Raw genomic sequence first — 22,734 nt, forward strand, 5'->3', positions numbered from 1 at the left:
TGAGAGGCAGCAGAATACTGGCCAAACTTCAAGCAATGGCTATAACCACCCTACAGATAGAACCCAGAAGATTACTACACAGTTTCCCTGTACAGAAAACTTCTAAAATATAGTATCATATGTTTTCTAATTAGCTGCATAGATTAATATACATATTTCATACATATGCACACTAATCATTATGCTGCAAAAATATCTGACAATATCCTCATCATTGCTGTTGGAGATCTCCCTGCTTTCAGGCATTTTCAGCTAAAGCTGCAGGTCTCTTTGGGCTAGATAAGCTGCAAACCTCCTGTTTTCATTAGCCTGTCAGCATCCAGTCTTGGTATTTTTCAGCATCTTAGCTTAATGCAGAGTCTGTAGTAGCTGACAGGTTGTCAGCTGGTTGTCATGTACCATTTTCCTGAGCAATGAAGTCTCAGCTTGTATCCTAAATGGTTTGCTCCAAGTTGGGCTTTTGTGTGTAAATAAAACCTAGATTATATCCCAAATCTGTACTATTGGAAAATCGAGTTGCCAACATGACTGTCTTAGTGAAGTGTCAGAGCGTGACTTGTCATGTTTGGAACAGGCAGCTGCTTTCTTTACATCCCTCTGCCCTGGACAAGCACTCATTTCAGGGCAGGTAAGCAATGTCTCTGCCACCTCCTCCCAGTAAACACTCCCTAAGGAAAGTGCAGGGCTCCTGCCAAGCCTTCCATGGAAACCTCACACCAGAGGCTGCTGAAGGCTACTAAAAATCAGCCCACACCTGAGAAAAATGTTACAAAACGCCTGTTGTAAGCTTGTGAGTGACCTTGGGCTAAGCAGCAAGAAAAGCTGGTGAAAAGCTCAATACATGGAAATCATGCAGGAGTCACTGTTCAATATGGCTCTGTTAAGCTTTGCATTGACAGCAAATTTGTTTGAATATGATGCCTGAAATGAGATGCAGAGGTACAAGTTCATACAAACTGAAGTGAAAGAAAAAAGGAGGGAATGGAGTTCAGTTTTAGCATTAATGGTGGTAAATGTCATGATTTAGCATCAAACTTTCCTAAATCCCTCTGTCATGAAACTAAAAAAAAAAAATCTGTATGTTAAGCATATTTTTTAAAAACTTGGAATTGGCCCTAAAACAGAATAAGTTCTAGGCTAACAGTAGAAAAGCTTATGGTTTTACTCTAGATATTTCTTAATATTAATTCAGTCAAGGCTTTCATTGATATTTTGTGGGAGTTGTCCTGAAAAAGGCTTCTACAAAGGCTGTAAAGGCTGTTTGATTTGGTTCATTTCTAATTAAAGAAAAAAAAAAGTGAATTTCATCTTTGCTTCACTTGTGTTGTAATCCTTAGCACTTCTCAATTCTGCTTAAACAGGGATTTAGATGAAAGTGCTTTACTGAGTATGGGCTTTTGTTAGAGTTATAGAGTCTCTGAAATTAAATTCTTTAAGTTTTAAAACTGACATTTCGTTGTGGGCTAATACAAAGTACAAATATATACATGCAAGTACATGCAAAAAACCAATACAGGTAAAAAGAACTGAACTGTAGATTAATTAACATTACTTTTCAAAAATATCATAGAGCAACTCTGTCAGTTCATGTGCCTTTAACTTCCTACCCGCTTAGTTTCCCATCCATTTTCATTCATAAATATAGGTATATATTTGCTGTTCAGGCTCTCTCCAATTTTTTTTCAATTAAATAGAATATTTTCTTGCAAAATGTTCCATGTGCCAAAAAGTAATGAAAGCCAAAGCTTTCCCAGTTATGGACAAGCAGATCTCATTTTCGATGGGCCAAATTCACCTTCTGAAGAAAACAGAGGGTGAAATTACACATAAATGTTGTCCAATATACACAGCAATTTTACCTCAGTATCTAACCCCTCAATTCTAAGGGGTTCCGGCCAAAAAAAACCCAAAAAACAAAAAAACAAAAAAAAACAAAAAAAAACCCCAGCACTGATGTAAAAAAGGCAATTTTCCAAAACTCCTAAAAAATTTATGATGTCAATCTATTATACAACAAGTAATAGAAAGCATTTCCTCAGTCATATTATTTTAACTTCTGAGGACAAGTGTTGCATATGCAAATCCTTAGCTTCCCCTTCCAGTCAAAGATCTGGCATGATTTAGATAAATAATGTTCAAAATACTGTGAACCAGTTTTTCTCTGACACTACATTAGGGTATTTTGTATTTACTGGTGAAATAAATGCCACACTTTTGCATCTACAGTGCATCGCGATCCCTTCTGTGGTATCCCCTACTTTGTTATTCTTTGTTTCATGCAATATTTCCCTGCAGCTGTTGGAAAACTCAGCAGACTGGTGAGGTGTGTCTCATACCACATGCCTTACTTTCCTTATAACTGTGATATTATGCTCATTTTCTTGAATGTATATTTTCTTTATGCAAAAATTAAACTGCAAATGTTGAAGATACAGCTTTGGGTATGATACAAGAGTTTTACTAACTGAAGGCTGGAAGTGACAAAGCATATTTGGAAGCCTGACTTTTCTAGGCTTTTTTTCTTTCTATAATGGGGAGAAACCAACCACAAAATTGTGACTCTTGCACAGGAAACATGCTTCTACTTTATAGCAGAAGTTCTGACTTCTTTGGCTGATATGATTTCTTTTCTTTTTTCACCCACTGTGGACAAATTCAAGTTAAACCTGAAACTTGTATACTTTTCCTTCATGCTGAATTTCTAGAATTTTTTTTTTTTTGTTAGTTACTTTTCTGTTTAGTGAAACCATAGCACAAATCTGGGCTCTACAACAACCCAACAAAATACATGCTGTAATAATTATTTACATTTAATATTTTTCAAAGTTCGGGAACACAAACTCATTAGTATTAACATGCAATTGCTGAAACACAGTAAGAGACAGGTAGGCAGAAGAGGTATAAAGACAATAAGGAATCCTATTATTCATTGTGTATTGACCAAAATGGTTGAGCCACAGTAAAGTCAGAAGGTAAAACAATAGCACAGTCCATGTTTCCATATCAATAATTAGAACCCAAATAGACACAATGGTTTCTCGGCTTTTTCCAATCAAGTTTTGAGTATCTCCAAGGATGGAGATTTCACAGCCTCTCTGGGCAACTATTCCAAAATTTGATTACATTTACTGTGAAAAAATTTCCTAATTGGAATTTTTCTTCTTGCAACATGTGTCCATCACCTGTTGTCATGCTGTGCATCATCCAAGAAGAGCTTGCCTTGTTTTCTGTGGGCCCTCACATTAGGTAGTTGCAAGTAGCAATAGGATCCCCCTAAGCCTTTTCAGACCCAGTGCCCTCAGCCTCGCCTTGGATATCCTGTGCTCCAGTCCCTGACCAGCTTGGTGGCCTCCATGGGACTCACTCCAGTAGGTCCATGTCCCTCTTGAACTGGGGAGCCCAGAACAGGATGCAGCACTCCAAACGTAGCCTCACCAGTGGGGGGGAAAGTCATTTCCCTCAACCTGCTGGCAGCACTTGCTGATATAATACAGTATTAGATCGATATGTGCTGGGCAACTGTAGAAGGCAAAGAGTCTATTTTATTGTCTTTGCACCAGTAAAATAATTAAGCAAGGGCAAAACAGGTAGGGTTGAAAAATGACTTTGAAAACAAGACAGGGCAGGTTTTCTGGAAACAGAAACAAAAATGATTTTGCAGAAAAATACATTTGGAATACCTTTAACAACCACTTGAGAAAAAGAATACTTATGTGTAAGAGGGGCAACAAGACCGTGAGACAGATTGATTTTATTCTTATTTCATCATGATGTTATCAGATGAGGGAGTGATACTATAGTTAACTTGGGATCAGAATCACCACAGCTGCAAAATTTGCAATAGTTCGAAGAGAAAATAAAAGCCAGAATCTTAAAGAGATTCGCTTTTGCAAATGCAAAGCAAAAATATGTAGCAAAAGCCTGACAAATCAAGAAACAAGCAAAATATATTTTTTACTTACATATAAGAAACACGTAAATTTTTTCTGGTGAGTTCTACTTGGAAGTATCAGAAATGACAATGTCTGTTTCCTTGACGCTTTCAGCAAAAATCTTCTAATCTTTCCATCTGACTGCTAATACAACATTTGTGCTAACCAGATGTTAACAACAACAAATCTACAATGAATGAAAGTCATCATCCTTCTCAAATTGACGAGACTTTGCTTAGAGATGACTTAAAATATTTGTTCCCCATTCATACACATACTCTTTCAGGATGAAAAATATAGTCAACCTTCAATTTGTAATGTGAAAAATATGCATGTGCACACACACACACTTTTAACTTGCATTTCAATATTGAATTTAGTATTATTTTCTCTGTGTGCCTTAGAGGCACATACAAGAAAAGAAGATGACAAACCTTTACATCTCATCAAGAAATGATCACTTTCACCATCCCCTCTCTGATGTCCTCCAAAATAAAAGGCCAAATTCTATTCAAGACTACATACCTGCAATTCCCTTTGAAATGTATATGAGTTACTGAAATTACTGATGGTAGGGTCATTACAAAAACAAATTACACAAATTAAGATCTCTCACAGCCCTAGAATCCTGGGGTCATGGAGTTACTCTCCATGAGACTTTACACTTTCACCAGCTGTCAAAGTCAATTTGCCAATATAAAAGACAGCAGAAACATTATATGCATGTCAGTCCTAACAAATTGTAAGGCCACTGACAGAAGCAAGGGTGGGAAATTATATAGAAAATGTCCCTTATGTGGACAAGGTTTCTGGAAGGTGAAGTGTTTTACCTGGGATTGCCTACAAAACCAAAGGCAACCAAGCTCCACTGCTGGTTGGGCCTGCCTTTGTGCCTACAGTTGCACATTTCTTGCAGTAGAAGCTCCTCAGCCATGGTCCAGAGACTCCTGTAGATGTTCTGATTCAACCAGAATAGTTGCTCATGATACTTCCATTAAACTTCATTTCTGTACAGTCTTTTGCTTATTAGCCTTTCCCTTGGTAAAGACTATGCTGGAAATAGTATGTTCTGTGTTCCCCTCCTAAAACATACAACATGCAGATAAATATGGTGCAAAGCACTTACCACAGCTGAAAAGTAAACTTCTAACCACAGTGAGGGAGGGGAAAAGAGCTGTGTATTTTGTGGTCCATAAAGGAAATTGAAATCTGCTTTTTGGTGGAGACATGCTTCAAAGGATGAAACCCACCAAATGGGGAAAATGTCTCTTTTTCTTGGGTATGTGCAAAGCAGATATTAATGGTTGCCATAAGTTAAATGGGAAGTACTATTGATATTATTGTCTGTTTGTTATTATATAAAAACATTTAAGCTGTGTTCTCTTCTCCAGTGGATTAAAGAAAGACATCACTCTGAATCAAATCTGATCAAATTGCTTTTTAGCATATCATGCCTTGCTGCAATACACTTCAGACAGTGGCTGCTGCAAAACATGTTTAGTGCCTTGTTTATTATTGTTTTCCTAGGAAAAAATGGTCCCAAAGATAATTTATTTTTCTACAAAATTCCAATGGTCTGCTATACTTTAAAAGAAAACAGATGATACAGGCTTCTTGTAAAGTTTTGTGTCTTCCTGAAGAGTATTCTCAAGCCACTGAAATGATTTACCCTAGATGAAGAGAAAGCGAGAAAGAAGGAAGGAAGGGAAAGAAAGAGGGAAAGAGAAAGAGAATGAAAGACAGCAGATGGAAGGAAGGAAGGAAGGAAGGAAATGGAAGAGAAGGGAAGGGAAGGAAAGAGAAAGAAGAAAGAAAAGAAGAAAAAGAGAAGAAAGAGAAGACAAAAGAAATAAAGAAAAAGAAAGTAAAAAGAGCAAATAAGAGAAAGAAAGAGAGAGAGAGAACTAATTTTGATTAGTTGATGAGTTTATTTCTTGAATTAAAAAGACTACTATAAAAGACTAGACTAGCATTCAGAAAGATGTGTGTGTGTGCGCACTTCAGAAGTCCCCAAAAGGATTATAAGAAAATAATTTATATATGTTATTGAACCAGACATTCTTATATCTCCACAGACTCTGAGATGATTCGTGACCTTTCCTAATGGCAATAATACAGCAGACTTTTGGCAGCTAGTGAGGAGAGCTGGCTTGGGCTGGTGACCTGGAGATAAAATGTTTACTGCCAATCTCCTGGGCAACCATCTCCCCCTACAGGCACCTTTAAATAAATCTTCCCTTCCTTATTTCCAAAAAGGCACTTTGGAAATATTCCATTTGAGGCTACTGAGAATACTTCCAAAAATCCTTTTGTTTCAGGTTTGTTTTCATAAGCATTTTGTGTAAGACAGGCAAAATTTTCTTTCCTTAAGTTTTGGCTTGTAGATCTTAACATGGTTTGCTTCCTTTCAATTGTCAACATCTTATGCCGTAGCCTGTGGCATGGCACTTTGCCAGTGAGTGTTCCTGTGTTAGGCACCGCTTAGGTGCACAGAGCTCAGCTGTCATCTCAGCTATAGGAAGAAACTGAAAATGCACTACACGTGCTTGATCCAGGTTCCTCTTCTACATCAAGCATCGGGAACTCATACTTCTCCAAAACCCATACTAAAAGCTGATTTTACGAGAAAAGGAACAAGGTAAGTATAAAGCAGCTCTTGATCCAAGCTACTAAATACAATTTTAAATAAGGGAGTGTGAAAGTAAATTGTTTTGCCCACAGCCCAGCATAGAAACATTTATGCATAGAAACATCCACAGAGAAAATAGAACCTGGCACAGAGATGTGTTCTTGGAGATCAGCTAATAATCTCTATGGTTAATATTCCCAGAAGGCAATGCTTAATGTTCCCATTGGTTTCATTTAAAGTCATGCCCATCTGTTTGCAAAACTATCAAATAAAAACAATGATTCCAGTTCTCAATGCCTTACTCAGGCCTTTGTGAAACTAGTTACTGGAATTTTTATCTGGGTTAGGAATTCAAAACAGGGCACAATAAATAAATTATACTTCAACTTTTAATATGATGAAATACTTGTAATGAAATTAGAGGGGTTTTTAATATTTTTGTAACTTTCAGTGCTAAGAGGAGATCCCTACTCTACTTTTAAATGCAATACTACATCACTTGCAACCTGTAGTTTCTACCTTTACACCTCAATACGTGAGAGTGAGTTATGTCACTCTACCTTAAGATTTTTACCTGTTTGTATCTCTTAAAGCAACAGATAAATATTTAATTAAATGCTGACTGAGATGCCTTGTGTTTTGAACTTCAGCTAGAATTTTAGTAAGTTTGTATTCTGCTTAGAAAGGAATGAAGTGAAACTGCAAATGTATTTTATATGGGCAATCCACTCAACTGTGTCCCATCTTTAATCCTCTGATCCACAGATTTGTATAACAGACCATTGTAATTCCCTGTGCCTGTGGGGCAGGCAGCATCAAGGCTCCTTCTGCCATGTACAGCAAGCTCATGCCTTAGTGGAGCAGGTCTCCATGGCCACTTCCCATGAAGATCCAAATTTCAGCTAACTCCCACTGTGCTTTCCCTGACAGTTCAGGACCTGTCATCTAGTTTCATCACGTTGTTGCATCAGGCTCACACATGACCCCATCTCCATGTACTCATCAAGCTTGTCCAAGCCAACACGGCTCATCAACTAGTCATGCACAAGACAATGACACACTTAGTAGAGGACCTGAGCTTGACTGATGCCTGAAGGTCCAAAGAATTTATATGACTCTTGCCACTGACAGCCATCAGAGCAGACTGCACACCCCTCATCTCTGCTGAAGCCAATCTGTCACTGTGAGGGTACTTAAACTAGAGGGAAAGGGAAAGAAAAGCTCTCATTTTTTCTTCACTTTCCTGACAAGATAGCTACAGCCTCCCACTGGAGGGGCAAAGGGAGCTCTGTTCTCCTAATGAGCTGGATAACCTGGCACTGCTTCCCTGCAGTTGGAGGCAGAAATTGCTTTCCACATAGGGCTGAACCCAGTGATTTACCCTCTGAGCTTATGAGAGTTGTTGCTGTAATAGGCAAGGGTGCATGCCCTTCAGGGAGCATGAGGAGCCTGTGGGGACAGTGGAGCAAGGGAACTGTAATGGACAACCTGAAAGGAAAGGTTGATCTAGAGGAAATGATGTTTGCTTTGCTGTCTGTGCCTGGTTACCAGGGAGAGTCACTCGTAAAAGGGGAGTAATTCTAACAGTCTGATCTTCCTGGGAAATTCTGTGTGAGTCTTCAGAAAGTGAGTAGTGATCTCCACCAGCATCATTACACACCAGGAACACATGGGCAACATAACTGCCTTTGTGGCTTCTTTCTCTCTATAAGGGGAGCTGTCAGCATTGCAGGGGATATAAATCTGTTTGGAGCCTCAAGAGGTTACTAGGGCCACCAGTACATTGGAGCTGGCAAGTTGTAGAGTCTGAACTGGATCCCTGGTTTTCACCCATATTGAAGTGCTAGTAAAGGAGAGAGAGCGTGACACCTGGAGTGCGTGACTGTGTTGAGTGAGTATCAGAGGTGGCAAAGAGCATCTGAAGTAAGACTTCCCAAGGGACACACAAGAAGTGCCACCAACAACTCTTAGCTGAATATCAAGCACAGCGTTATGGTCAGAAGTCCTCATAGCAGAAATGTTCTCCTAGGATGTTATCACACAAATGCACAAACTGATCCCACTATACAGGGACATGGACTCAATCCTACTTGATTTTTGTTGCTGTGACTGACTTAATGAAATTCTCAGAAGTCTCTCCTGTACAAATGGGAACACAAGTAGGTAGAAAAGAATTCAGTGCCTACTTTATTTGCTGTGGATCCAAATTGATGGATGATAAAGTAACTATCTCTTTAATTCATATTCTTTCACTTCTGATAAAATTCACTTCTGATAAATTTCACAACCTCTCTGATTTGGGTTTGAAATGGAGCTTTTCTATGTTAACACAACACATTCTTCCAGTGAGTCCCTAGAGTATTTCTACATGTAAACCAAACACTACAAGCCTGTTTAATCTGCAGTTCTCCTAGGTATTGTTTGTGCTGGATGTTCTGGAATGGACAAATTTGTGTGTTGAGGGCCTAATGCCTTTGATGTGAAGAATATTGAAATGGAGATGGGTGGAATATATGGATACATGGTACAAAAATGGAGTATAATTTTTACCACTAGTTACATAATGATCATTTCTGTAGTTCAAGGAGAGCAATTTCTGGGCAAACTGTCAACAACTGATCAAGGTCCCGTTCTGAATGACAAGATCTGTCAAACGCAGAGGAAAGGACCTCTGATGTACTGATATGATAAACCGAATGCTGCTGAAAGGAGGGAGTAGGGCATACAGCATAAGCATGCTTCAGAGAGAGTCTTGAATAGTGGTAAAGTGGAGAAGATTGACAGGACTGACAAGAAAACAGAGAATAATATGGGAAGAAACTTCCACAAAGAAAGCATGCAGGAATCTCAAATGCTAAGGATGAATAGACCAGTTATAGGTAATTGTAGGCAATTTTTCAGCTTGATGGGTCCATCTTCATATACGGGAGTGTGTCCTGAGATCAGAAAGAAAGGAGGAAATACATTGGCTTATAGTTACCGAGAGTACTTTTTTCAGCTACAGTGAGGTGGCAGTAACACAGCAACACAATAAAGATTTTGAATTGATAAAACAACTTAAAAGGAGGATGTAATGGCAAAGAGCCACTGAATGTATTTGGACAGCCTCTAAAGAAAGGCTATGGAGTTTACATTTTTAGAGGAGAACCAGGTATTTGATTGCGCAGCCGGTGTATATTACGATCAGATGAGGAGTTGTGCAACCCATAGCTTGGTCCAAACCAAAATTTGAAGAGACTGGGGCAATGGCTGTTGGCTGCATTTATTAGAAATCAAGTACTTGATTGCTCAACAAGGCAGTTGTAATTAGAAGAGTAAAGACAACTTTATGGAACAAGAAACAATTTAGGAGTTTTATTCCCCACAATGGGATGGTGAGAACTGACAAAGCAGAGCTTGGTGGCCTCCCTACATTCTCTCTCACAGGGCATTCATGTACACTGTATTAGAGGCATAGTGTGGAATTTCAGAGCCTTTTGAGAGATCCTTATAGCTCACTGCAAGCCAGGAAAGCATGGGTAAGTGGATGTTAAAGATAGTGATGAAAAAATGTGTTTCATATTGAATGAGAAAGCTGGAATCAGTCCCATTCACAAAGAATGGGACTTCTCTGATTGAGAAGTCAGCAGGGATCTGTAAGCATGGAAGACAGTTGAAGGATATTGAAGGGAGCTGCACTAGCGACAAACAATTTCTTCTTTTCAATAAGCTTTTTTTTATTTTTCCTTTTTGAGCAACATTACAAATTTTCCAGATTTTGGTAAATAAAGAACAGGCCAGGATTAAGAAACTGCTGAAAGGAGGATGGTATATCAAGAAAAAAGCACAACCCTAAAGAACCCTCTTCTTTATTGACATTCAGAGCTGGAAAGCAAAATAATTTCCTTGGCTCCCACTTTAGATTTTTCTAGCTATGCAGTGAGTAGAGGCACATGAGATTCCTCCTTCACATAGGGCCCTTTTTTTTTTTTTTTTTAAGGGGGAAAAAAGACAGAGGATTGATAAGACAGTAGAAAGTGGAAGCCATAAAAAATAGTTTTTCATTTTAGACAGAAGGCTGGGAAAAACAGCAGAGAAATCATTCCATTCTAGTCAGAAAAATGTGGTCAAGGTCTGTTCAGTAGCAGATGCTGAATGTAATTTGTAAGAAGGTTTTCAAGATGGACAACAGGAAAGTAGGCTTCGCTTTCACCTTGAGTCTGACTTTTGTAGATTAAAACTACCACAAAGTTCTAGCTAGCTGGCTCAGTCTTGCATCCTCATGCATTTTATTACATGTCTGTGGATCTTTGGTAGGCAGCCTTTTGTAGATGGTTGAAAGGAAGAGCCAGACCCTACCAGGATAAAATAGAGTTATCCTGGGTGCCACTGTCTTTCTGTGCATTCCAGGTGTAGCAAAGTTCTGTGGGGTAGCCACGGAGGAGAAAGCAAGAAGTCTTGGGTAAGCCAGGGAGGCAGGAATGCAGTGCTGAGCAGCTCTGGAAAGAGTGGTTACTCCTGGAAGCATAGAAAGATAAAATACAAAGAACCACAGAGGATTATCTATTACTCCCCTTTACTTTGAGGTAGGATGACATTTACTGGACAATCTGTGCAAGAGGCTGTCTTACCTCCTTTCAAAATTCGCCTGTGAAGGAAACCCTTTACCCTCCCTAGATTACCTGTTCCAATGCTTGACTGTTTCTTTAATAAGAATCGTTTTTTTCTAATATCTAACTTAACCCCCCTTTGATTAAAATTAATCTGATCATTTCTTGTCCTAGAAGTAGTGGACATGGTGAGTAATTAATCGATCTTCTTTATAACTGTTTATATATTAGAAAACTGCTATCAGGTCCTCCCTCATTATTGTCTCTTCTAGACTAAACAAGCTCACATCCTGTGACACTTTCTCGCAGGTCTAATTTCCCAAACCTTGTTTCTTTCTTCTTTCTATTCTTGCTATATCCTTCTCAGTGTTTAGCGAGGTCGCCTCATTTGCCCAGGCAATGTCTGGACAGCTAGGGTATCACCAGCACAGAGGATGATGAGACAATAACCTCCTACCTTTTACAAATAATAGTTCTGAAGCTACCTCCAGAAGTCTTCCTTCTTTGCAACAGCATTGTTCATCAACAATAAATAAAAACAAATTTTGGTTGGTGGCAATTTTGAAGTCCTCCTTTGTCTTGATGCAGGATTTAAAGATTTAAAGTCTTAGCAAACTCTCCTCAAATTGGATTTTAATTTCATAATAGATATTGATCACACTGATATTTTACGACTAATCTTCACTAGTGGTTCAGGAAATGAATTATACTGTGATAATATTTTTGCCTGCAGATGAAGAAAAATGGTTGAATGACAAAGATAAACCTGTAGCACTTTCATGAAGTTAGTCAATGTTTTGTTACATCTTTATATTCATATAGTTTCCTACATCCCCCCCACCAGAAAACTGCTGCCTGAATTTATAGGGCTTTTGATTTTTTTTTTAGGTGCTCTAGGGCAATACATATAACACAGTAAAGAGAAATATAATCTATTTGGCAGTTAAAGAAGGAATGTTATGCAATTTGGACTTTACTTTTCAGAAAGTTCATGTGGCAGAGTACGAAAAGGCTTGTCTTTCAGAAAGACTGAGCAGGGCCACAAAAAAAAAAAAAAAAAGAAATAGGGTTTCTACAGAGAAAAACACTTGCAAAGGTTTTTTGTCCTTCAGCAACCCATCAGGCTACTTTTACATGGGTCTTTTTTAACTAGAGGCTTCTGTATTGGAAAAAAAATCAGGCAATTGTACTCTACCACGGGGAGTGAGTTCAAGAAATAGTCATACTGAAAGACTCTGAAGGAATATTTTTCAGATCATCATCAGGAAGTCTTGTGTTGATTACATGGCTGTCTCAGTGGGGCATTTTTTTGTATTCAAAATAATAGCATTCCCTGTAAGTACAGGGATAATAGTGACAAACACTTTTAAGGCAAACAGTTTACCAGAAACAGCCTATGAGAAAAATACATAATAGACAAGACTGTCCCTCAGGCAGTTGCTGTGGATTGAAAGAGACTCAGATTGTTGTTGCTGTTGTTGTTGTTGTTGTTTTTAACTATTCTGCTCTTTTACTACCCAGGATAAAACTGAGAGATCCAATGTTATAAGACCAGACTTATAACTCCTGGACTTTCTGAGACCTCACAGAGCCCCTTGTCTTTCCATTCAGTGAAGGAGAAATTTTTGCAAGGTATTTATTTTCAGATACAGTCACTAAAAGAGTTATCTTAGCTATGCTCTTTTAGTTCAAGGTAGTCGTGCAGTTAGTTGCTGGCAAGGTTGGGCAAAATGACAACTCAGAAGAGCTTGCTACACACAGCAGCAGAGGAAGAGGGCAATAGTGTTTTAAGTCTCAGTGTGACAAAGTTTTTTACATGCTAACATTGTATCTCCGTGTTGTCCATAGCTGTTTTGACATAGCACATTGATATAGATATTTAGTTAACGTGTAAAGTAATTACAAAGTGTCAAACTCCAGGAATTTACTAACCCTAGCAATAATGGACCAAGATCAGGGAAGAAGGTATTTATTTGTTGTTCATGACTCGTTGTGTTGAGGACCTGCAGTAACTTAGCATTTAGCCATACAACATTGCCACTAGTGATAAGGGAGGATGGGAATAATTCTTATGCAATACTGAACTTGGGCAAAGCCCATGTTGAATAGAGTCATTAAGCAGGATAGAAGGGGACAGTCTGAAAGCTGTGAATTATGGAGCCACTGCAGAACTGCTTTTTATTGGAAGAGGTTCTGGAAGCTCAGGCATTTGTGACCTAATGCACACAGGCCTTCAACTGAAAGACAGGAGGACTGAGAGACTAAAAGCAAGGCATTCAAAGGAGGGCTGTGTAGTTTTGTGCTCTGCGTAAGTTGCTCTGGAAAAGCAAAACCCATGCAGTGTCATGAACTGAGTCTTCATTTTGAATTTCCCACATTTGTCTATGTTATACATAGACTTTTACTTTTATACAGGTGTTGTGATGTTTCTCATAAACATTATTCATCAGTAGAAAAGTTGCCTCCTGATGTTTCCCTAAAGAGGCCAGCGTATCCGATAGGAACCAAAATTCAGCTGCTTATTGCTAGAACCCCATATACACCGTCACTGTTTTACTGGACATGCATGTTTGCAAAGCCAGAGTACAACTCAGTTTCAATGCTAAACTCAGATTTTCTTCTGCATTCGTGAAAGCTGCACAAAGGAAACACTGATCTTCAGAATGGTGAGCTAGACAATTTTGCTTTGTCCACAGACATATTACACTTACTAAGATTTAAGGTAACATTATTGTGGGTCATCTACCCCAACTGATTTTAAAATAGGGTATGAAGGGACTATTAAGATTTCATGCATTTTTAAAACCTCAGTTCCTAGCCTTTTCTCTAAAGAGAAAGACAATAAAAATATAAATTATTCCCCCAGGGAGAGGCATAAACAAAAAAATGAGAATAGAGCATCACTTACAAAGGTAACATTAATTAGCATTTGTAAGTCAAGGGTGAGGTTTTCTGATTAACTTAGCCCAGTCTATGAGAAAATCTGTGCCAAAGCAATGGCTCCTCCTTCACTACCTTCAGTTACATGTCTCCCTGCCTCTCTTCTACTGACAGTAGCAATCTTGGGGTTATACATCAACTTGGATCAGTTAGGTAAGCAAAAAGAAAGCAAGAATAAAAAATATCCCTATAAAGTCTCTTCCTCAATTACTGGTGGATGTGTTTGATAAAATCTGCAATTCCTCACTAAGCTTTCTTAAACCATTAAAATACTTTTTCATAATCAAAAGAAATACAGGGTGGTAAAAATAAGGGTGTTGGTGAGGGAAAAGCTACAAGAGCTTAAAGGAAGGCAGAAGGAGGGAGAAAAATGTTAAACACTTCAGGCAAATATATCAGCTGATATAAACCTAACACCAATAGGTCCAGATATTTGTATCAACTGAAGCTGATATAAATCAGCTGTTGTTGTCAAATGACTTCTGCAGTTAATCTCCAGTAACCACTGTCTCCATCAGAGCCTTTATTTCACATGCTTCTACACCTGGTGATGTGTTATAATATCTTTCTTTAGCCAACACTGCTGCTTTTCCAAGATGATTGAGAAAGCAGCACTGTATTAATTGACAGTGAAATGAATCTAACTATAACTTTCTAATCATTAGTCATGCAGCCTAATATTTAAGCTAGTCCTCCAGATCTCCCTTTAGTCAGTGAGAAGACAAATTAGGCAGTTTCATGTCTGGTTCTAAGACAGGAGAATAACTCCCCTGGGGGCTGCTGGCCCTCTCCTTGTATCAAGATTGTAATGTGCTTAGATTTGACATCTGTCAGGACAACACAGGTCAAAAAATCCACCACAGTTGTGCTCAGCTTCAATATGGGAACTATGTTAAAAAAAAAAAAAAAAAAAAAAAAGGAGGCTTGTTAAAAACTAAGAATGTGATGGGGATAATACTGCAGGATGCAATGCTGAAATCTTAGTATTGTTTCCTCACCTGTCACCTGTTAGATAAGCCTTGAAAAAGGGTAAAGGGAAGCTGATGTGATTAAATGGCAAGATAAGGAGGTTTATTAGACACAAGCCACTCTTCAAAAAGCTGAAGTTGTGTCCCAACAAAGAAGATATACAGGAAAACAAGCTCTAGCATATGAAATATAAAGCAGAAGTAATTAGACCAAAAAAAGTGAGAACCAAAAAGATGAATGAATCAAAACCAGGACTATATTCTTCGAGCACACCAGAGATGAGCAAAATGCCCTATGGAGAGTATGTAGGGCTAAGTGATGATCATTCAGAGAAATTAAACAAATGACTTGCATCAGTGTGTCATGTTCTGGTGCCCTTGTCTTGAAAATAATATATGCAAACTGGAAAAGGGCCATACAGAGGAGCAAAGGCATGAAACATCTACATGAGGAATAACTGAGTGGTCTAGAAATTTTCAGCCTGGAAAAGAGACTAGTTGAGTGAGATATGATAGAGGTCTACAAAATCACTAGAAACCTGAGAAGATGATCAGGGATTAATTTTTCATTGTCTCTTCCAATATTTGATCTAGGGATCATCACATGAAGGCAGTAGGATCCAGGTTCAGAGCAGACAAAAGGAGATAATTCTTCATGCAATATAAATTTATAGTTGTTCTCATCTAAGGAAAAAAATTTCCTTGGGTTCAAAGTCAGACTGGACAGGTACTTGGAGAAAAGACCCACTGAAGGTAACTAAATAGACATACTACCTCAGGCCCTAAAAGATGACTCCTAAGCTGAAAAAACTTGGACACCTGGGAGGTCTTAAGGAGAGAAGAATCATATATGCTTGCCTTGTTCTTACTGATCCTGAATCATCTATTTATGGACTCTGTTGCAGAAGGAAGATCAGGTAAGATGGACATTCACTCTGAACTGATACCGCCATTCCTATGGCCACTCCTGTATCCCATGGTGATAAAGGCAGATGAAAACACTACCCATGACTGATAGACACCAAATTTTTATATGACTAAACTAGGTAAAGTGAAGCCCTCATCTTGTATATGTAACCTGCAGAGATCTGCTTATCTTTTTCCTTTTCCATTCTTTTTCCTTTTTCCATTTTGAAGTAGTTCACAGGGTCTTGGACAAGTACTAGTCCCTAGTTCTTCCACTCCACTTTCCTCATGTTTTCTGGTTAGGTTTTGGAGGAATTTTTTGTTGTTTTGTTTTTCTCAGGAGAATAATGTCCTGGTTCCAAACTTTCCACTTCCAAATGACAAATACTATTTCACCCAGTATCTTTTATTACACATAGTCAGTATGATGCCATTCATTTCCTAGTAGCTAAACACTACCAATCTCCAGCAGCATGGTTTAAGAAATATATGTATTTATTTAAATGTGCTCTCCCTCTGCATGAGGTAGAGGGTGTGAATGTGTGTACATATATACCTGCCCAGCTATGCAGGAGAAAATACACTTCAGCTCTTGCAGCGGCAGCTTAAAAATGCATCATCCTTTCTAGAAACTGGCAAGACTCTAGATTGTGAGGTGGCTGAAATTTGCTCTCTGCTATGATAAACTTAAAAAATAATTTGTATTCCAAATACTGCTTATTAACAGCATTTTTGTCTACAGGGTGTCTGAATAGAAAGTACCAGCTACTTGAGAGCAGTGTCAGAGACAGGACATGCGTTTTTAGGACAGATTTGTCAACAACTCATAAAATCTAATTTCTAACCCCAATGGACTATATCACAAAAGAACAGTGATTAGTTTAGTGAACTATATACATATGTATCAGCAGATGACTGCCAGTGGGGGAATACACTTTAAGAAACCTGAGGTAAATCATGAAGAATAAGGCAGGACTACAGAGGCAAATCTAAAGGGTTTTTTTAACCATTAAAAAGAACTCCAACTTCACAGAGTTGTTCAGGTTTTTTCTTTCTCTGCTTTGTGCATGGCTCTGTGTGTGCATATTTCTTTACTGCTAGAGGAATTTTTTTTTTTTAAATAGAAGACTAACTCCTCAATAAAAGAGAATACCTTGTCCAAAAAAGTCAAAATGTGTAAAGTGTTAAGTGAAAATGTCCTGCATTTCCTTCCCTAGCCTTAAATCCCTCCATCTCTCTGCTTCTGTTTCTAAGAATGTCCGAATTCTACCACGTAGACAATGATAGTATAAGGTCATTGTACTAGGTAAAGTCAGTAAAAGCTCATGTATACAGTTAGTTGACATCAATAAGAGTTCTTATGCTCAAAATATGTACAGATAATGTGTATAAGATTGCACAGACATCCGGCAGAGAGAAATTTTTACTTATATCCAGTACTGAGACAGACAGTAAGATTGCCGTCTTCAGAGCTACAAAAAAGAACTCATATGGTTATGCCGAACATGTGGTTACTCAAGGAAGATGTTTCTCAAGGACTGCCAGGACAGCAAAAACACAACCAGGACTCCTTTCTTATTTACATGTTTAGTGGTTCACAATAGCGGAATTCAGGGCCTGCTATCTATTATAATAGAGGGACTATGTAAGTCATGGCATCATCTGGTTTTAAGACCCATAGCTGTTGTTCTTTTCCATCAAGGACCAGACAGAGAGGCATGAGGCTCCATGTAATTATGAGCATCTAAACCACTGTGGCAAGGCAAGCAGGAGGGTTTTCATGGGCAAGTAAGACTGACTGCAGTACTTTAGAGACATGATTGTAAACAGAAGAAGCAGACCAGAGAACATTTAACAGGAAAATATCATCCTGACCCTCTCTGGATTAAATGCTATCAATCAAGTTTAAATTTAGCTCCTACATGGTCCCAGATGAAAAGAAGGCAGTCAGGACAAGGAAAGCTTAACGCCTGAGAATATTTGTATTGCACAGCAAGGAAAACAAGCCTAAAGTCAACAAAGGGCAGCCTGTAAAAACAAATAGGCCTGATGAGAATGGCGCTGCCACCAGAAAGCTCATTAGCAGCCAGAAGTAGAAGAAATGTCTCTCTGCTCTTTCTTTGCTGACTGCCCCCAGCCCAGCGCTACCACAGTGTTTCTGACTCAACTGCTGCCTCCCTTCTAGTATAACCCATGAGCACTTGCCAGTACCCACACAATGTACGCCCTCAGCATGAAAAGTGTTTCCCTGGGGTGGGCTGGGCTGGACTATACTGGGAGGCAGGAATGGAAAAAAAGCAGGAAATATCTGAGCTTTTTCAAATGTGTATATACACATATACATATACACCCACATAGTAATTGTCTTTATCTGTCCTAAGATAAACCAGCAGAAGAAAAAGTCTGGGGGTAAAATGATGGGAATAAACACTGCCATGCCCACCAACAAACACACGGGATTTCAGAAATCATGTGAATTCCAAAACCAATGTACCATCTGTCATCACCTATTCACTGTGGGGGCAGTCACAGCTGTAGGGCAATGAGACACTCTACTTCCTCCCAGTGCATGGGAAAACACAGTCATGCATTTGGACAGAACTGAGATATCTGGTGATCAGTAAAGAACAAGATACAATTTTTTTTTTTTTTTTTTCAGCCTGGAGAGACAAAATATAATTTTCACAAATCTTCATTTAGGTATCTGAACGTGAGCAATTGCATGATGGCAAAGCCCATTCATACAGCAGTTTGAGATTTTGCATCTGTGATTTTCATGCTGTTCACAACCATCTGCTTTGGAGGCCCAGTTCACCTTAAAGTGTGGTGGAGTGTCAGGTCTCCCAGGAAATAAAGTCATACCTGCAAAGGTTGTAAGGGATGTCTATCATCCTATACTTGTTTGCAAATTCCCTTCTATCCTTTTGTCTTCTCTGTCCATACCAGCAAACTGCTATGTAGAAAAAGGTAAAATTTTATATAAAGTTCCTCAAATGTAGTAAGTTGAAAGGGCACCTCTGTTCTCTACAGCAATCTGAATACTTTTCTGCATTGTCATATTACCTTTCACCCTCTCAGCTGTACTGCAGTACTTTATTCCTTTCCCCCTCATGCCCACTCATGCATATAAGCAGATAACACCTGGATAGTTTCCAAGTACTTGGACTACTGGTATATGTATGTACGTAAACACATTGCACAGACACAGTGTGCTCATTTTTTATGAGCTTTGCTGGTTTGCCTGTATTAGAGGAGGCTGGGATTAATAAACGCATTACCTAAACTTGACCTAGTCACTGCCTATTCCCTCATGAAAACCCCACAGGACTGTGTATAATTTGGAATAGTTGACAAAGGTAGACCCGAAGCACCTGGGGTGAATGCTGGTTCACATGCATCCCTTGTAAAATCAGCGTTGAACTTCCAATGAATTCAATAGAGAAAGCTCTGCTCCAGGGCTGATTCTTCATTTTCATACTTGATACCTGTTCTCTCAGGGTGCAGTGGGAAGCTGAAGCTAGAGATAAACACCTTCCACTGAAAGCACCTATGTTTGTATTACAAACCAATACCCAGATTGGAGTTGATTTGATTTTCCGATCTCTGTGACATTTCTTTTTCTATTTAGATGCAGGAAAAGTAGAAAGGATACCCATCTAAACTAGAGGACTTATCCACTATATACACAAACTTATAAATAAATTCAGCTACTCAGTATAAGGAAAAAAAGCAACCAAGACTTGAATCCAACCTCTTGAAAAACACATTTAAAGTGAAATAGTGAGAATACAGATCACTCTTCTATTTGCAATTTTCATTTTATGGAAGACATGAGTTACAGCACTATAATTAAAATAATGCAGGTAAAGCATCTAGGATTTCTGACGATAAATAAGGATGTTTGATGTTCAAGAAATTGCAATGATACTTATAAATATATCACTTTGGGGCTTTGATTTTTGCACCTACAACCAGATTTTCTAAAGCATAATTTTTACCCTGTAGATATTAACATTCTACAGATAAATAAGCTTCATCCTGTCTCCGTGCACGTTCATTTGGATTTTTACTATTGCCTTCAGTGGCAACAAGACCTGCAACTGAACTTCATTTTCCTTTGCAAACAGAATGAGAGAGAAAGAAAAAAACAGGGACAAATGCATTTGTTGTAGACACCTATTGTGCTACATATGGTGAAAAGATGTGAAATAAAAAAGAAAGAAAAGAATTAAATAGATAACATTCATTCTTTTGTTCATAAATACAATTTGATTCCTCAGTTCCCCACGGTATTTGCATACTCTTGCTTCAGGTTTAGAACAACAGCTCTGGGAAAATGAATTTGAGAATCTTTCTCTAAAAAATTATTCAGAGAATAAAGAGAAAATCAAAGCTAACAATACAGAGAAAATATGATGCTAAGAGGGAAAAGAGGTTGAAAGTTCCTTAGGTTGCTGTGAAGAATGTGGGAAAATCATGGACAGTATTGGACTGATATATTACTTTCCAGAGGTATTTAAAATAAAGTCTCATTTGAAATCCCATGAGAAACACCCTTGTCCTGGTATGTCTAGCAGAAAGAATGCTGGTAAAAGTCTTCAAAAGGTCATGGTAGAGCTAAACTGTCCATAGGTAAAAAATCACAGCTGCATAGCCTGAGAGCAATCTAGTGTTTACTTTCCAAAAAGATGCTCTTCTGCCTTGGCAAATGCGAAGATCAGGAGCAAAGAGAACAAAACTGTATCGGTTGAGGTTATTTTTGGCTCCACGTGTGCTCATCCTCGGTTGCTGAATGGAGAAGGCTGTGGACAAGCATGCTGCCTCATTGCAGTGCTCATGGCTGGCAAAAGTCATGACAGATGCAGAAAACCAAAGTAACCAAGCTGCAGCCCTCCTGGTTTGGCAGCCAAGGAGGCAGTGGGACATGGCATGAAGGGGGGACGCGCTGTCCCTGGACCCGGCTGCACGGCGTGGCCAGCCACCCTGGGAGGCTGGGCCTCTGCCAGCCCCACTGCCTCCCTGCCTGGCTGCCACAGCCTGAACGGAGGGAAAAAATGGTAGAAAATCATGGCAAGCATTCAGGATCTCATCCTGATTTTTCACATACGCTAATTAGGCTCCAGCCGAGGGAAGCGTTTCAGGATCTGTTTGAGAAGAGGGTTGAGGGGAGGCATGGAGAGGTTAAGCAATGGGCTCAGGACACGGAGCCAACGGGTCGCTCCCTCCCTCATCGTCCTCGTCCTATGGGGCACGGCCCTGCCGAACCTGGGCGACCGTGCTCGAGAGCGGGGCAGAAGGGGCAGCGTTACTTGTTCGCACTTCTTGTCACAGGTCAGCTACTTCCCCTAAAAATACTCACATCTTGTGGCTTTTGTAGTCCCATAACTCACGTCTCTCTAACTCCTTCCCCAGGGGAATGAAGTATGTCGAGCTGCTGGCAGCTAAGCTGTATTTAGGGACATTTTTATTTTCTGAATCATATTCAGCATGATGCTTGTTTTAATTACATTTTATGCAGAGTGCTGTGAGATGCATGCATGAAAGCCTGCCCATAAATAAACACATCTTTAAAAGCCCTTATTTGTTTTCCTTGAGTCAATCCCGGCTCCATTCCTGAGCTGCACAAAGGCTGAGATATATCGGCTCTGAAACCCGACCACAAAACCCAGACACCACTCTATTTAAAGCAGCCCCTTCGCCGGGCAGCCGCTTTTCTCGCTGCTGCTGTGAGGCCTTTCTCGCCTGGGCCCCGCGGGCCGCCCCGGCACGCGGGGAAGGTCCTCTGCCAGGCCCCGTGGCTTGGGCCACACTCTGCCATAACTAACGCAAAATAACAAGTTTTTGGGGGGGACACAGGCTCTTTCCAAAAGAAAGGCAACTGGGGGGACCAGGGAGATGCACGTGGGTAAAGAGAGTAAATAAGCGGCTGGCTCTGGCTCTGGGTGGTCGCCGCAGGCTCGGCGCCGGGGGAGCCGCTCGGTGGGCCCAGCACTCGCTCGCTCGCGTGTGGGGAGCGTCACCTGCCGCCGCGCTGGGGGCCAGGCCTGGGGGCTGCCGTGGCAGCGGGATCAAATGGCAATGGCAGGCATAGGCCTGCTCACGAAAGGACCTCTTTGAGGGCGAGGGGAAAAAAAAAAAAAGAAAAAGGCAATTCATTTTCCCTTCCCGGTTGGGCCCCGTGGAAGCGGCGAGCCTGAGAAAAGGCCTGTGAGCGGCCCGCACTGGAGGGGCGCCAGCGGAGGCCGCCCAGCCCCGTTTCACAGGACCTTTTAGCTGCCGCTGGTAACCCCGAGGCAGCTCCAATTGCGGCTCGCACGGCGCCGCTGCTGCCGTCGCCGCTGCTGCCGTCGCCGCTCTCCTCCTCCTGCCCCGCGGCCTGTGCCCCCCAGAGCCGCCTGCTGAGCAGCCTACGGCGCTGCCAAACCAGCTGTCTCCTGACAGGATAAAATAATCGAGGATCAAGGACAGGAAACTGGATCCGCACAAGCGGGCGAGATGAAAAACTCATGTTTTGTAACAACCACCCTGTTGCTTCGCTCCCTTTGCCTCTCCCCTCCCCCCCCCCCCCCCACCGACAAAGAAAAATGAAAATAAAGTGGAACGAAAACAGGTACGCCCAGCTAATTTTTTTTTTTACCTTTGTGTTAAAAAAGAAAAAAAGCCGGGTGCATTTTTTCCTGACATCAGTGTGCTCTCATGTTCCCATTCCCACGACAACATTCGCTCACAGAAAATGTATGGCTGTCCAAATAAACAAATGGGAGCTGAAA

General features: G+C 40.1%; 1 long non-coding RNA gene across 1 annotated transcript in view; it reads left to right on the forward strand.

Moving 5' to 3' along the window:
- Positions 1–19,247, forward strand: part of LOC112986015 (uncharacterized) — a 52,757-nt gene extending 33,510 nt beyond the window's left edge. The window contains exons 6-7 of the long non-coding RNA XR_010388358.1: positions 12,672–12,782; positions 15,653–19,247. This is a non-coding gene — a long non-coding RNA (uncharacterized LOC112986015). The remainder of the gene's footprint in view (positions 1–12,671; positions 12,783–15,652) is intronic.
- Positions 19,248–22,734: the final 3,487 nt, after the last annotated feature.

Source organism: Dromaius novaehollandiae, chromosome 3, assembly GCF_036370855.1.
Source record: "Dromaius novaehollandiae isolate bDroNov1 chromosome 3, bDroNov1.hap1, whole genome shotgun sequence".
In the NCBI taxonomy this organism is placed as follows: Eukaryota; Metazoa; Chordata; class Aves; order Casuariiformes; family Dromaiidae; genus Dromaius; species Dromaius novaehollandiae.